The following is a 14,494-nucleotide window of genomic DNA, read 5'->3' as shown; positions in this document are numbered from 1 at the left end:
GTTTCCTGTTGAAGGGGGACAGGTCCAAGCCTTCCTTCATGGACTGACAGGCCTAACACCTACCCACGGTGGGGGCACCTCAGCCAGCAGGGTGAATTCCAGCATTTGGGGCCCTGGCTCGAGGGACACTTGGGACTCACTGGGGCAGGAACTGTCACCATCAAGCAGTTGTGTTCTTCCAAACCCTCAGGGAAGGCAGCTTCTGTTCAGATACTGTTTGTGACACCAGATATCAGCCCCAGTGATTCCCAAATAACCTGCTGCCTATTTATAACCATGCTATGCACGGAATTCCAGGAAGTGCATGCTGCTGCTGCACAGCCAAGTTTACATATTTCTCATAGCAGAGCATTAAGTTTAATATTAAAATTCATATTTTATATGATAACCTCATAAGAATTCTGTTTCTACTACAAAGATAGGATGATGTTTTGTGATCCCCACAGAATGGACACATCCTCCTGTGCTGGATGCTATGGAACAACACAAAAAGCACTACAGAGACCATGGTTTTTCCAATTTTAAGTAAAAAATAGGGAGTAGATTTTTCATTACAGAATTTTGACTGTTAATCTACTTCCTAGCAAATACTAGAAAAACCTGGTAGCATGCCCCATTTTTAGGCAATTAGCATGTTTTCCCCTTAACACTGGCAAATCCCAAGTACTCGCCACCTCCTGCTTCAGTACAGTCACTCCAGTAACAAGTACTCTGAAGAAAATACACACCTATTGCTACATCTCTTCTTGCAGCTTTTAGGTCAAGAAAAATACAACTCATGGATACAGGAAATGTTCAGGTAGGTTAGAAACAGCCTCAAAGAATCCAATTCAACAAAATATGCTTGTAGCTTACAGTGGAACTGGAAACCCCTCAGTCCCAGCCAGCTCTGTAAGCAGAATCACTTCCTCATCTAATTCTGCATGCATATGGTCACCTTTGCCAGAACTAGGGCTCTTGTAAAACTCAGTCTTTATGTAACACTTGACTGTACACATACATCTGTAAGAAAGTGGGGGAGGCTACTATATTAATATTAGTATTCAGTACTTTTGTCTGTGAAAAGAATTTTCTCTTGCAAGCCTCCACAGCTCTAAAATTTAGGCATTCTCACTTTGGGGCTTCCTGCTTCCAGCAAAGGCACCTCATGAGCCACAGGAACTTTTTCCACGGCCTTCTTTTTCCATTTCTCATTATAATGATGCTGTTTGGGGTTTGCCCTTTTTTTTTTTCTATGTTCTCTGTATTCTTCACACATATATTTGTAACTCTGTCACCTATCATATTAGTAGCTAGATATCCCAGTACTTTTCCATAGCCTTTCCCTAAGCAGAAAGACAAAACCAATTCCAGAGCTCCAAGCCCTGGGAGGTACAAGGCTCCAGTACTATCTTGGTTCTTCCTGGGAATCAAGACTGAGAACAACCCTTCAAGATATATTTTCATGGACAAAGTACAACTAGTGCTGAAGAGGGGGCTCCAGAGAAAGGGCTTAACTGGGGGGAAATTGCATCACCACTTGTCCTCCTCCTAATTGGCGCTTTTTATCAAATATGCTAATTTCCTAAAACCTATAAAGATGTACTCACCCCTGGGGGGTGTAGGCTTTTATGGACATCTTTCCACAACTACTCCTGAAGGCCTTCAAATGAAGATTACCTCCTTAATGAATTTATTTCCAGGTTGGGAAAAAAGCAACAATAACAGTGTCCGTTTTGAGAAACTTTCTCACACTAAAGTCCACAGAGCCATCCAAGGCACCAGCCTGCTCAGCTCCGTATCACAGTATCACACTGCTAACTCCTGCTCCAGTCTGATCCCCCCAGACAGTGAGTAATCCCTTCTCCACCACAAAGGTACAGGATGCAGATGCTCACCTTGAGTAGGACTTTCCCAGCCAGAAGGAGTGACCCCTCAAATGCCATTGCTCCCTCAGTATTGCTCCTGTCCCACCTGGAATGTGGCCTCTGTGTAGGCAGCAGGACAAGCACACACAGGCAGGGGTGGGGCAGGGCTCAGATGCTTTGTTAGAGTCTTACTGCAAAGCCCAAGTATAACAAAAGCTATCCCAAAATTTCCTAATTAGCCTTTAACGCTCAGAGCAATTTTACCAAGTTTCAGCATCCTCTGGTCCACCTGTTGGGTTGGTTTAGCACATTGGTTGTGGAACAGGAGAAAGTCAGACACTGTCCTATTTTCCAAGGAGCTCTCTTGAAATGAAAGGTAATCACTGCAGTGTTTTGGCAGACATAAACACCCCCCCTCCCTGTGCTCAGGAAACCCAAATCTGTCCAACCACCTCGCTCATGCATGCACTGATCCTGCGGGAAAGCAGCACCAGGCTCACACACACCAGGCATGGCAGGTGTTCATTCTGTGCACTGAATTGTGAGGGACCCCTCACACCTGCACAGACACTGCAATGAAACCTGGTCATCACTGCATCCCAAGAACAGCCAACACCTCAGCTGTCCAGTGAAAGACAATGGGAAAAACCAAGGAAACACTTCATTAAGTGTAATCAGTAGTCAGTGGCTGAAAAAGCTTCAAAAACCAACAGAACTACTTATAAATTCTAACTTGTGCCAAAAAATTAGGCTGTAATTTGGTGCCTGTCCAAGTTGCAAGCCAGGAAGAAAAGCCTGGGATAAAATTGCAGTGCCCTAAACACCCTTAGTCTCCAAAGCAGCAGAGAAAGGAAAAGCATCTATTGACACTTCAGTTCAAACCAGAATGTTTAGCTGAGCCTCGGGATTGTATACATACACATCAGCTTTACTTGGAACCACACAAAAGTATGAACAAACGGTTGCATTGATGCTCATTTCAGTCACTGAAGCTTGTTGTTTTCCAGAAGGGAAAGTGTCCATAATAACAGTTCAGCTGTTTGAGACTTGTTCATTTCAGCTCTAGAGTAAAAGGTAAATATCACCTCAGATGTGCACCCGTAAAGTAAATCAGACATTACAGCTGTTCCCATGGAACACCCCTGTATGAAACCGTGATCACCTTGGCCTGGGAAGCAGCAAGAGCCACAAACCACAGAGCCGTGGCTCACCCAAACTAAGCACTGGACAGAGGCAGTGACAAGCTGTGAACAGAGGAACAGGCCCCCGAACCCGCACTGCTGCCAGCCAGGGCTGAGGCTGGAGCACTGTGGGTACAGAGCTCTCAGAGCTGCTTTGCTTCCCTGGCCAGACACCAGGCTGGGAAATAACACTCCACCCACCCGCAGTTCCCTTGGCATTTTGAGATGATCAGATCAGGATGTTCCCAGCTTCCTGACCTGAAAATTGTAGTGTACTATTTCTGGGCACTGTTTAAAGAGATGCCACATTCCAACCTAGATATTGCTTAATTTCAGAGCAGGCAGACACGATCCCTACGGTAAATTTAACTGGTTTTTAGTGGCCTTAAAGTAAACCAGAGTTCACACCTTTCTCAGACCACAACCACGCTGTGCCGTGCTTCAGCACACAGCTATGTGCCTAAATTATTATCCAGGTGGAAACCGTGCTGAGGTTCAGAGCCCATCTTCTCTTGACATTTATTCTAAATATATTACAGCCATGTTATTTCCAAACTTTTCGAATCGCTGCCGCCCTGGTGGGTGACATGGAACGTGATGAGAGTGGCTGTGAAGGGTGCTCATGGGAACACCGTGTGGAACACCATGTGGAATGTGTGCCAGCAGGGGTTTGGTGGGAAAGAGGAGAGGGGGTCAGGGAACCCAGCCCCTGGGGACACGGCAGCTGGCTTAAACCTGCTGATCCTGACAGCTACAGGCCAAAGGCACCGTGCAAGATGGGACAAAACCACTTGGCAAGGCCAAATCCCAGGCTCTCAAGAGGGCGTTCTCACCTCCACTGAGCACTCAGCAGCCACTCTGGTACAACAGAAGTGAAAAATTAAGCACGAATCAAGCCAATTTTCCTGATGTAGTACTTAAACCCAGCACTTGAGATGTGATGTGCCTTTGCTGCCAAGTCCTGGAAAACTGCTCCAGGAGTGGTCCAGACTGTCTGGTTCAGACAGCACCACATTTCTCAGCACAAATACAAGAGTTGCACACAGCAACAGGAAAAATACAAGAGCAGAAACCACTGCTGCCTTCCAAGAGAGCTACAGGAAATCACCTGTCTCACCTGGAGAGAAAACTCTTCTGAACTGTACTTTTACCAAAGGCTTTAAAAATGAAAAGGACCCCCCCAAAAAAAAAGAGGATTTGTGTTCATTAAAGTATTGTTAATTATTAAAAAAAAAAAAAAAAAAAAAAAAAAACAAAAAAAACCTAGCAGCAAACCACAATTTTATTAATTGAAACAAAGCACATTTAACTGCTCTCAACTAACACCTTAAAGTATTAGTTAGCCATCATAGATGTCTCTCTACACCTAATGCTTATCAACTCCCTGATCTCATTCTCATGAATAAAGCTACAATGATATTTTTATGATATTCCTCTATCATTTGATTATATGATTACTAAAATTCTTAGCTGGAAAGTTTCAGCAATCTTTTTCTTTCTTTCTGAACTGTCATAAAACTCTATTTATATAAACTCTCAGAAATTCTGCCACTTGCCACTGTCACCACTTCTTTCTTAAGCCAAATATTTTCAGCAGCACTTCCCAAGCATAACTAAAATTCCACCTTTCATTTGCTAATAATGGCAACTGACTATACTTTTGCAGTGGATCTCTGCAATCTGGCTCTGATATTTTCACTGATATATTCTTAATCAAGAATATTGCACTGTAACCACAGAAAAAAAACCTAATTGATGTGTGTGGGGGTGGTTTTCCTACTCCAAATCTGTAAGTGCAGGTAGAACAAACAACACAAGTGGCTTATTTCTTAAAAAATGATTTGTTATTCCTTCCCATCAGAGTAAACAAACACTGACTTTTCCCCCAGGCAGCCCAATACAACAGTGTCAGATTACACTTTCCCTGGTGCCTTCCCTCTCAGCTTTCATTTTACGGCCCAATTGCTGCCCCGGGGTGTCAGTGCCAGGCACGGAGCACAGGGAAGGACAGGGAGCTACACGAGGCTCCCAGGGTCACACACAGCCCTCGCTCTCCGGCCTGGGACACCACAGAGCCAGGGAACACGCAGGCTGCTCCTGGGAACCAAACCTGAGCTGAGATGAAGGAATTACGTTCTGAGCTGCAGTTTCCCAGATGAGGCAGTGGTGCTCCAGAATCAGCACAGCTGAGAGACAAATGTCTCCTTCCTGGCACACATAGTAAACCACAACTGGATCAGTTCTTAAACGGATTAAGCAAATCGCAAGACATAAGCGCCAATTATTTAAATCCTGAATTATTTGTCTTGCACTGCCACTGCTTATTTAAACACAACAAAAACCCAAAAACCACTGGGCACCTCTGCCAAGATCTGGCATACTTCTGAAACCCAGTAACAGCCAAGAAAACTGTGGAAAATGTCGGGGAAAAAAGAACAAGTTAAGCCTTATCTGTTCATGACAGGAAAATGGCTTCCTACTGAGCTGCCCACTGTGACACACAGGAGGGCTGCAAACAGGAGCTGCTCCTGCTCTCAGCTACCAAAGGCTCTCTACCTGCGACGGGCAGAGCAAATGCTTGCTGCTATCACCATGGCTACATTACCAAGAGCCTCTGGAAACATGGGAATCCATTCCTCCTTAGACACTTAAAACAGGCCTGAGCTGTGAGAGGATGTGGAAAATGTACAATTGCATTAGAACAGCCTCTGTCCTATGTTCTGTAAGAAATGAAGGCATTACTGAAAAAAAACCTCTCAGAACAAAAATGAAACAATCTTCTTATGAAGCTTCATCGTAACTCCCCAAGAAACAACAGCGAGGCGCAATAGAATGGGCTCAAATTGCCGGTGCAATAGTCAGTAAGCACCACTAACTTCTAAACATTCTGCACAATAATCTGCTCTGTGGAGTAACAGAAAAGCCTGCCGTCTGTAATCCATGTAACTCCCAGAGCTGCAGCAAGGGCAGGAGCGCAGAGCCTGGACCCTGCTGACGTGGCCAGAGCAGTTCATGTCTCTGAAGGCACACGTGAGCAGGTGCCGCCTCGGCAGCTCGTGCTCAGAGCTGTGCCCAGCAAAGCCAACCTTCCCCTGCCCACACCACGCACACTCTGCCGCCACAGGAGAAGGGCACTGTGCCAAGAACGCTCTTCCAAAGAACTCTGGCTGAAACGCTTTGCTCAGAGCCCTCAAGCCACCTTCCTTACCGGAGTTTCAGAGCCAGAAAATCATGAAAGTATTTCTCACACCAAGTTTGGGAAACGTTGCTCTTCAAAAGAGCAAAGAAAGGTGTTTTATGAAGCAGCAGCAAAGTACATAGAGTACATGCAGAGCTGTGGCACACCACGTGTAACACAAACACCTGCATGCCTTTGATAGCTGAGGATTCAAAAGGTACAGAATTTCAAAAACAATGGCCTTCCAGCTGAGAAACTGTAGATGTGAGGCCAGCTTGGTAAAGCCAGCAAGTGAAACAAAGACAAGTTTACAGCAGGAGGATTGTTCCAAGGAAGGGGTCTGTGGCTTTCCAAAGCACCAACAGCTGCCTTTTACTGCTTGGAACTTGCACAGGGTCCCCCAAACGCTCTGGTGGCACTGCTGCTGCCTGGGGAGGGTGCCCAGAGCACACTGCTGCAGCCCTGACACCCAGGGACTCCCAGCAGAAGCATTCCCAGAGGGAGGGGCACCTGGGACCTGCTCCTGCAGAGCCTGGCAAGCAGGCAAGGGAGGCTGGGGAAGCTCTGCTATGCTGTCCAGCACTGAGCAGAGCAAAACCAGTATAATTAGCTGGCAAATAGTTCATTAATGCTGTCTTGCTGCAGGCACCAGGAAGCAAGCAACAGACCTCTTACTGTCTCCACTGCCATTTCTTCTCTGCATTAATCTACTTATCCACTTATTCTACCTTTTTCCTTCTGCTCAGAGAAATGTCCTACTTTCTGTTTCTTTTTCTCATCAACAGCAGTTCAGATTTTTGGATATATTCAGACTTTTGGATTCCACTATATATCTGTCATGACCAATTTTTCTGTATAAGTGCTTTCTTGGCAGAAAGCAGTTAAGCAATACAACCCTCAGAAAAGCCAAGTACTGTTAGAGTAGAAATGCTCTCCTGTGCTAGGGGGATTTATATTCCCCCTAAAGCTATTCCAGTGCTTCTAATATATCCTGAAGAACTGCAGCAACTGAGATCTGAAGGGCCTGAGATGCAGAATGTATCCAGTCCTGCAAGCATGCTGGAAGATGAGCAGCAGGATAGCTGGCTTTAACAGGAAGGTTAAAATGGTCACCTTTTAAAACACTTTCACCTCCTCCTGCAACTTGAAGGCAGCTGAGAAAGAAAAAAGATGTTCAGACTGTGACTTCTGTGGGAATTGAACAGAGACAAAACTGAAGAAATCCATAGATCCTCACCCAAAATCTGTCAAAAATGGAACTGCTGTTTAAATAAACAGCTTGAAAAACAGAGGGATTTGGGGAGCATCACTTCCAGAGGCATAAGGTGTACATATTCTGCACAGACATGCTGAGTAAGCAAAACTGTGCACTTTGGAAATTTTCTAAATAATGATTCTTCTCTATGCATCTCTTCTATGATTCTGGTCAAATTTACTGGCATTTTTCATACAAATTAGAATAATTCTCAACTCAAGAACTCTGCAGCAAAGAATTGGTCTTGAAGAACAATGAAATTTTAGTCATCCATCGCAGTGACGTAACATCCTTCATTACTGAGCACTATTCCTGAATATGCACACTGCTCATTGCAAAGCAGCACTAAAATAATACAAAATGACTCATGGCAAAGCAAAAGTCCCCAGCAGAGACACTCATTTCTGCCATTTCACCCTCCCCTTATCCACACCAGGCACTGGGCCATCAGCCACTCCCAACAGTTCAGAGCAGCCTCAAATGCCTGCAACAATCCCCACTGTAACCCGAGCGCGACAACCCAAGCTCACGGGACCAGGGACAGTTTGGAACCAAATGTTTATCTGACCCCTCCAGAACCCCCAGTAAACCCTTGTGGGCACACCAGCTCACACCCACACAAGCTGTGACTGCCCTGTGGGCACACCAGCTCACACCCACACAAGCTGTGATTGCCCTGTGGGCACACCAGCTCACACTCACACAAGCTGTGACTGCCCTGTGGGCACACCAGCTCACACTCACACAAGCTGTGACTGCCCTGTGGGCACACCAGCTCACACCCACACAAGCTGTGACTGCCCTGTGGGCACACCAGCTCACACCCACACAAGCTGTGATTGCCCTGTGGGCACACCAGCTCACACCCACACAAGCTGTGACTGCCCTGTGGGCACACCAGCTCACACCCACACAAGCTGTGACTGCCCTGTGGGCACACCAGCTCACACCCACACAAGCTGTGATTCCCCTGCCAGTGTGGTGGCTGTGTCCAGCTCACACAGTTACTGCTCCCTGTGTGCCCAGCTGAACTCCCTCTCTCTGGGGAAGCTGAGGGTGCACATCTTTACCAGCAACAGTCCAGAAAACTGCAGTTTAAGTTCACCTCAGTAATCATGTAGGATCAGGCCTTTGTTTAAAAATGACATCCCAGGACTGTAGCAGTGCTGTGAAAGCTCTGCTCTCCCCAAGAGTGTCTGAGTGCCCTACAGACTGCCAGGGATGAGCAGAGCAGCAGCCCCAGCCAGCACCTTGGTGCAGCCCTGTTACATCAGGAGCATCACCAGCCTTTTCTGGATCATGATGCAGTGCTTTAGCTATGTGGGCTGAGGTTAAACAACAGAGAAGCCGTGGCAGGGAAATCAAAGTCGTGAAAGGCTCTGCAGGCAGGGAAATGAGATTGCTGGAACGGAATCAGGGAAAGCACGCTGACATTTATTCAGCCTGAATTTTCCAAAGGTACTAAGTACGTTCTTTCAACTGGCTGATCCCAGCAGCACTTACACTCAAGAAGGCATTAGGCCTGGCAATATGTGACATCATATTTTTGCTTTAATGATTTTCCTAATGTTATGGAAAAAAGCAAGATCCACTGTAAGAGTTCTAAGGCCACTTTTCTGTGACACAAGACTTCTACTAGGTAATAATCAGAATCCTGAGGGGAAACATGGCTGTGTACTGACCAGAGGGAACAGTAAGGTACTTCATGCTTAGGCCACTGACATGCTTATTAGTGGACATTAACTACTCCTAACTTCTGCAAATTAATAATCATTTACACCTACACATGTCCAAGTACTTTTTCCTTGCTGAGACCAAGAACCTTCACACATGCTTGATTTTCAAGCAACACATTTGTTTGTAACAGAAAGGAGAGCCAAGATGATATTGACTTGTTCATGGGGATCGGTCACTAATATTTACTGCCAGATTTTTTATGGTGGATAATTTAAATTGCAGTCAGTTGAAAACCCAGTGGGTAGCTGGTAATATGAACTCTCTGGGTGAAATTTCAAGAACACAGAAAAAAGCTTGAAAAGTTTGTTCCACGCTTTATTTTTTATTTTATTTTGTTTGTATTCTGGAATTCTGCACAATGATTTGATTAGAGCAAAAACCAGAAAAGCCAGAACTCCAGCACTATTGGCTGCAAACGTCTGGTGAGAACGGCCAATCCCCATTAAATTCAGGAGCAGAACAAAAGGCAAGGAAGAGTTCTGGCCAGCTCCAAGCTCCCAGGAAGCCTCTGCAGGAGCCTGCCTGTGCTGGGAAGGGAACACACGGCGCCAACTCCCACATCAGCTCCGTGGAGAACGGAGCTGGCCCTGCCAGCCGGCGGCTCTGCATTCTTCCCTCCATCCCTCCCTCCCCTTCCCGGATCTGTTTTGGCTGCACCTGGCACAAGGAGCCCAAGTGATGTCACCTGCCCAACCAGGCCCTCTGGAACCCAGTGCTGAGACACAAACAGTGCCCAGCACAGCCAGCTCAGCACCTGGGGGCACGAGGAACCCACAGCTCTGGCTGCCATCTCCTCGCAACCTTCCCGAGCAGGGCCAGGCAACGGCACCGAGACATTTCACAGGGATCGGGTCCTACCCTGGGATAAAGGTGCACCCACTCGGGTCCTACCCTGGGATAAAGGTGCACCCACTCGGGTCCTACCCTGGGATAAAGGTGCACCCACTCGGGTCCTACCCTGGGATAAAGGTGCACCCACTCGGGTCCTACCCTGGGATAAAGGTGCACCCACTCGGGTCCTACCCTGGGATAAAGGTGCACCCACTCGGGTCCTACCCTGGGATAAAGCTGCACGCACTCGGGTCCTACCCTGGGATAAAGCTGCACCCACTCGGGTCCTACCCTGGGATAAAGGTGCACCCACTCGGGTCCTACCCTGGGATAAAGCTGCACCCACTCGGGTCCTACCCTGGGATAAAGGTGCACCTACTCAATAGGAAAGGAAAGTATTTCACATTGTTACGTACAGGCTGGCCGAAGCTGGGCAGTTGGCTAATTACACTGAATTCACAGGATCTACAAGCTTAGACAGGGACAGCAACCAAAGCCCTTACAGAAACTCTTCCCTCCCTCCTCTTTTTAACTGAACCTTCGTGAAGGGACAACAAAATACTGAAACCCCAGCACAATGCAATGTTAATTCCCTAAGGAAAAAACACTGTGAGGCTTACTGAGGGGATGGCAAGAGCAAGAGTAGATTGATTTCAGTTCCCTCACTAAATATAAAGCAGGTAAGGTTTGCTTTCCTGTAAGACATTTGCACTGGGGTGCTGCTGCAAGGCCAAAAAGATATTAAAAAATGGTGCCATCAGAGCAAAATAAATCTGTTAAGACCAGTTCCCACAGTGCAATGTTTCCTGGAAGGTTTTCCCTACTCAGCCAGTGTGCCATTCCCCACATCTGCAAACAATAGAAAATTGTATTTCACTTGCTCAGTTAAGATCAGGTATTTTTACACAGTAAATTAAAAACATGTAATAGACCTCAAATAATGTCACCGCAAATTAACTGATAACTGAAAACTTCTTTTTCATACTTCATGTGTTACTAAACCCCTTCAGAAATTGCTGGAATCCAGTCTCACCTCAGAGACAAGGCAACTGCTCAAAAATGGAAATAGAATTTATTTCATTATGCAATTTTTATGCACAGAGCTGACTCACAAAAGTATACTTAGGCCCCGGATAACATCCAAGCTAATAACTAATTATGTTTTAAATTACATGCAGGTTAATTCCTAATATTTCTTATTTTACCTGCTCTTTTTTAATGCTGTAGGTATGACAGGACATGACTCACTGGTGAGCAAAAAGGGCAAAAACAAGAAGAGACTGTGATTGCTTCTGTCTCTTACCATGTGTCTATTGATACAGAGTCAGCATCAGATTTATTTTCTAAAATAAATCCCAGGTTGAAAGGGAAGCTGCAGCTTCCCACCAAAGCACTGACAGCTCTGGACTCACACCACAGCACAAAGTGCAATTTTCATCTTATTTGAACAACTCATTCCTTTGCCTTCAGCTCTGGAAGCTTCTCCCATACACCCTTTTAATTTTTTCATTCCTTTCAGAGACAAAAACCTGGCTGGTCATAATGCCAGTTTATTTTTTCTGTACATAACTGCTGACTTTTGGAAGCTCCCAATGTCATCCTGGTATTCACTCTGGACTTCAGATGAAGACATTACATACAGTAATGTATTTTCCAATGACACTTAACCTGGAAACTAACTAAACAGGACAGATTTGGCTTTGGAATAGCTGCTGAACTAAAAGCTTCAGTTCGTGTGCCGAACTTCTGTTCTGTATATGTGTACAAAACATGCACATTCTGAAACTCATCATTACTTGACAGCTTTTCTCAAATAGAAAACCAGCTGAAGAGCACAAAAAGCAATCAACACTCTCTGCTTTCTTATCTGTAATTTTCTGTGGCCAGATCTGCAGCAAGGCAGCTCTGGCTGGCACCTGCAGCATTAAACCCATGTCAGCATTTCCATTATAAATTCTCCACTTTAGAGATTGCTGTGTACCCAAACTCACATACAGATTTTTCCATGCAGGAGCAAGGAGTTTATTACTGCTATTTAAAAAAGTGATACTATTTCCATCTCTGCTACTCCAAGTTTTATTCTGGTTTCTTCACAGAGAAGTACCAACAGATACAGTTTTCAAGGAGAAAAAGAAAAATGCCTGACACAAAATTCAGAATCCCAGGGAGCTCTGGGAATGCGGAGGGATGAGGTAAAAAGACAGCACTGCCAATTCTTGACTCTGAAAACTTGACTAAAAGTTACAGATGGGTTTCTTAATTCTGCAAGCTAATTTACACTACTTGCCATGAATTTTCTGTCTCCCACCCAGAGAGGGAGAAGAAAAAAGGTAGAATTTATTCAGGTCCTCAGTACTTGCTGCCTTGAAAACCAGCTCCTGCTCTGCCCAGGTCTGAGTGTGCCCACCTGCCCCCTCCCCAACGGCCAGAGGGCTCCAGAACAGGCCTGCAAGCTGATGGACACCAAAATCAAGAAGGGTGATTTCGGGTTGAGAAGAACTGATTTTGTCCTTAACAGAGACCCAAGGAATGGAATTCATCATCCTCTACCTGCAGCTGTCAACAAAGTCCTTATCTGCAGAGAGCAGAGGCTTTCCAGATGGCCATCTGCACTCCTTGCAGAGCAAGTGGAGAGCCAGGAAATTCACTGCACTATTCATTTGAACCATTTAAACCTCCAGCTATGGCCACATGAATTATTTCCTAGAAATGCCTGTTAGGGGTCCAGGTAGCAATCCCTGAAGCAGGAGCAATATTTATTTTAAAATTATTTCGAAGAACGGAGAGGAAGAGCTGAGCTGTGAGAAATGCAGGCTTGCCAAACCCAGAGGTGCCGCTTCTGTTTGTTTACTGAATGTAATTCAGTCCTACTCCTGCAACACTTTGTTAGGGCACGCTGGTTTTTGCTCACAAAGATGCCTTTGTCAGCTCTCTCCAGCAGTTGTCCAATACATTTTTGAAGTGTTTCCCACAAATGCAGCTCTGCACTCACAGCTCCCAATGATAAACAACAGCAGTATGTGGGATATGCACAGTGCACAGCAGACATTCTATTGCACGGCATATAAAATATCACAGCAGGCAAAAGAATTTGCAACAAGGCTTCCAAATAAAATTTTTCACAGCTTGACATGAGCGTAGCCTTTACTTAATATTTTACCCTGTCTGGTAATGAAAGACATCCTGCCTGCCCCAAAGCACTTGTCTAAAAGAGCAGATATTTGAAAGGTCACTCAGAGCAGCAGGACTGCAGACGCCCGCTCGGATGTTTGCTCTGAGATAAATCAGGCTGCAGCAGCTGCTGCTCCCAGCCCCGGCCCAGGCCCTATATCAATCACATCCACATAAACTTCTTGCACTGGGACACACCACAATTATTTTTCTTTCACACTGTCAACTATAAACCATGGCAACCTCTCCCCTCAGCTCAAGAGATCAGGTATTTCAGGCACTCCCTTACTCACATCATAGATCTTTCAAACAAACTTCTGTGGGACAGATTAAAAATGGCACCTTAACAAGTAATGTTCTGTGGTCAAAAAATGCAACTAAACTTGCACCAAAACGCTTCCAATCCCCCACACTTCCCATGGCATCCTGCCCAGTCCATCACCTCTACCCACAGTATTTCTGGATTTACTACAAGGATAAGAAACACCCCAAAAATGTTTAAGCTTCAGTTAGCTCTTTTCCTTTGAGAGTGTCTGCCCTGCAGGATGCAGTGCCACATGAGCTGGGCACCTCTGTGCCTGCCATGCTGCACAGCTGCCTCAATCCATTCCTCACGGTCACTCAAACCAAGAGCACAGAGGAACAAATTTCCTCATTCTCCTCTGGGAACACTGAAGCATGTCCTTGGGATGGGAATTGTTACTACAGGGGGGATGAAAGCAGGAACTTTGAGGGGAGATGCTTTAGGAAAATAAGAACTGCTGCACAGACCCCAGGGCACATCTCTGCAAACCTCTGCTGCCTCTGTGCTGGGTCTGACACCCCACAACTACTTACAGAACTGGCCGTAGTGGGTCCCCATGAATGGCTGATCTGAGAAAGGAGCAAGGGATAATAAAGAGGAAAGGAAAATCAGACATACTTTTTTCTGCTCCCTTTCGTGTCCTGGAACCAAACGTGTACCAGGAAGGGATTTCCTTCTATTTTATGCTTTCAAGAGCTCCCAGAAAGAAGGCTGGCAAAACACGGCATCCAAAAGCTTTTCCATGGGAAAGCTGCAGAGTCAGCCCTGGCCTTGCTGCAGGGAGCAGCTGTCCCTGTGCTGCATTTCAGTGCCTGAGAGCACAGGAGCCATGGAGCCTGAAATCTCCTCAGAGCCCGTGCCACAGCTGGAGCCAGAGCTCGCTCTGCTAAATACAGCATCCCCGAGCTGGGAACTCGAGTGGGCCGTGTTGGATTGCACAGCAAAGCAATTTAAGCAAATGACTAATCCAAACCCTTCAGTTTCGTTCCT

The 14,494-nt window shown here is 45.9% G+C and overlaps 1 protein-coding gene across 7 annotated transcripts in view; it reads right to left on the bottom strand.

Moving 5' to 3' along the window:
• The window catches only part of NEDD4L (NEDD4 like E3 ubiquitin protein ligase), a 77,534-nt gene that overhangs the window by 26,131 nt on the left and 36,909 nt on the right, over positions 1-14,494 (bottom strand). The gene's annotated exons all lie outside the window — the stretch shown is intronic.

The sequence above is a fragment of the Ammospiza nelsoni genome, chromosome Z (assembly GCF_027579445.1).
Source record: "Ammospiza nelsoni isolate bAmmNel1 chromosome Z, bAmmNel1.pri, whole genome shotgun sequence".
Lineage (NCBI taxonomy): Eukaryota > Metazoa > Chordata > Aves > Passeriformes > Passerellidae > Ammospiza > Ammospiza nelsoni.
Note: the sequence above shows the minus strand (reverse complement) of the source record. Positions and strands in the feature narration are given on the sequence as shown.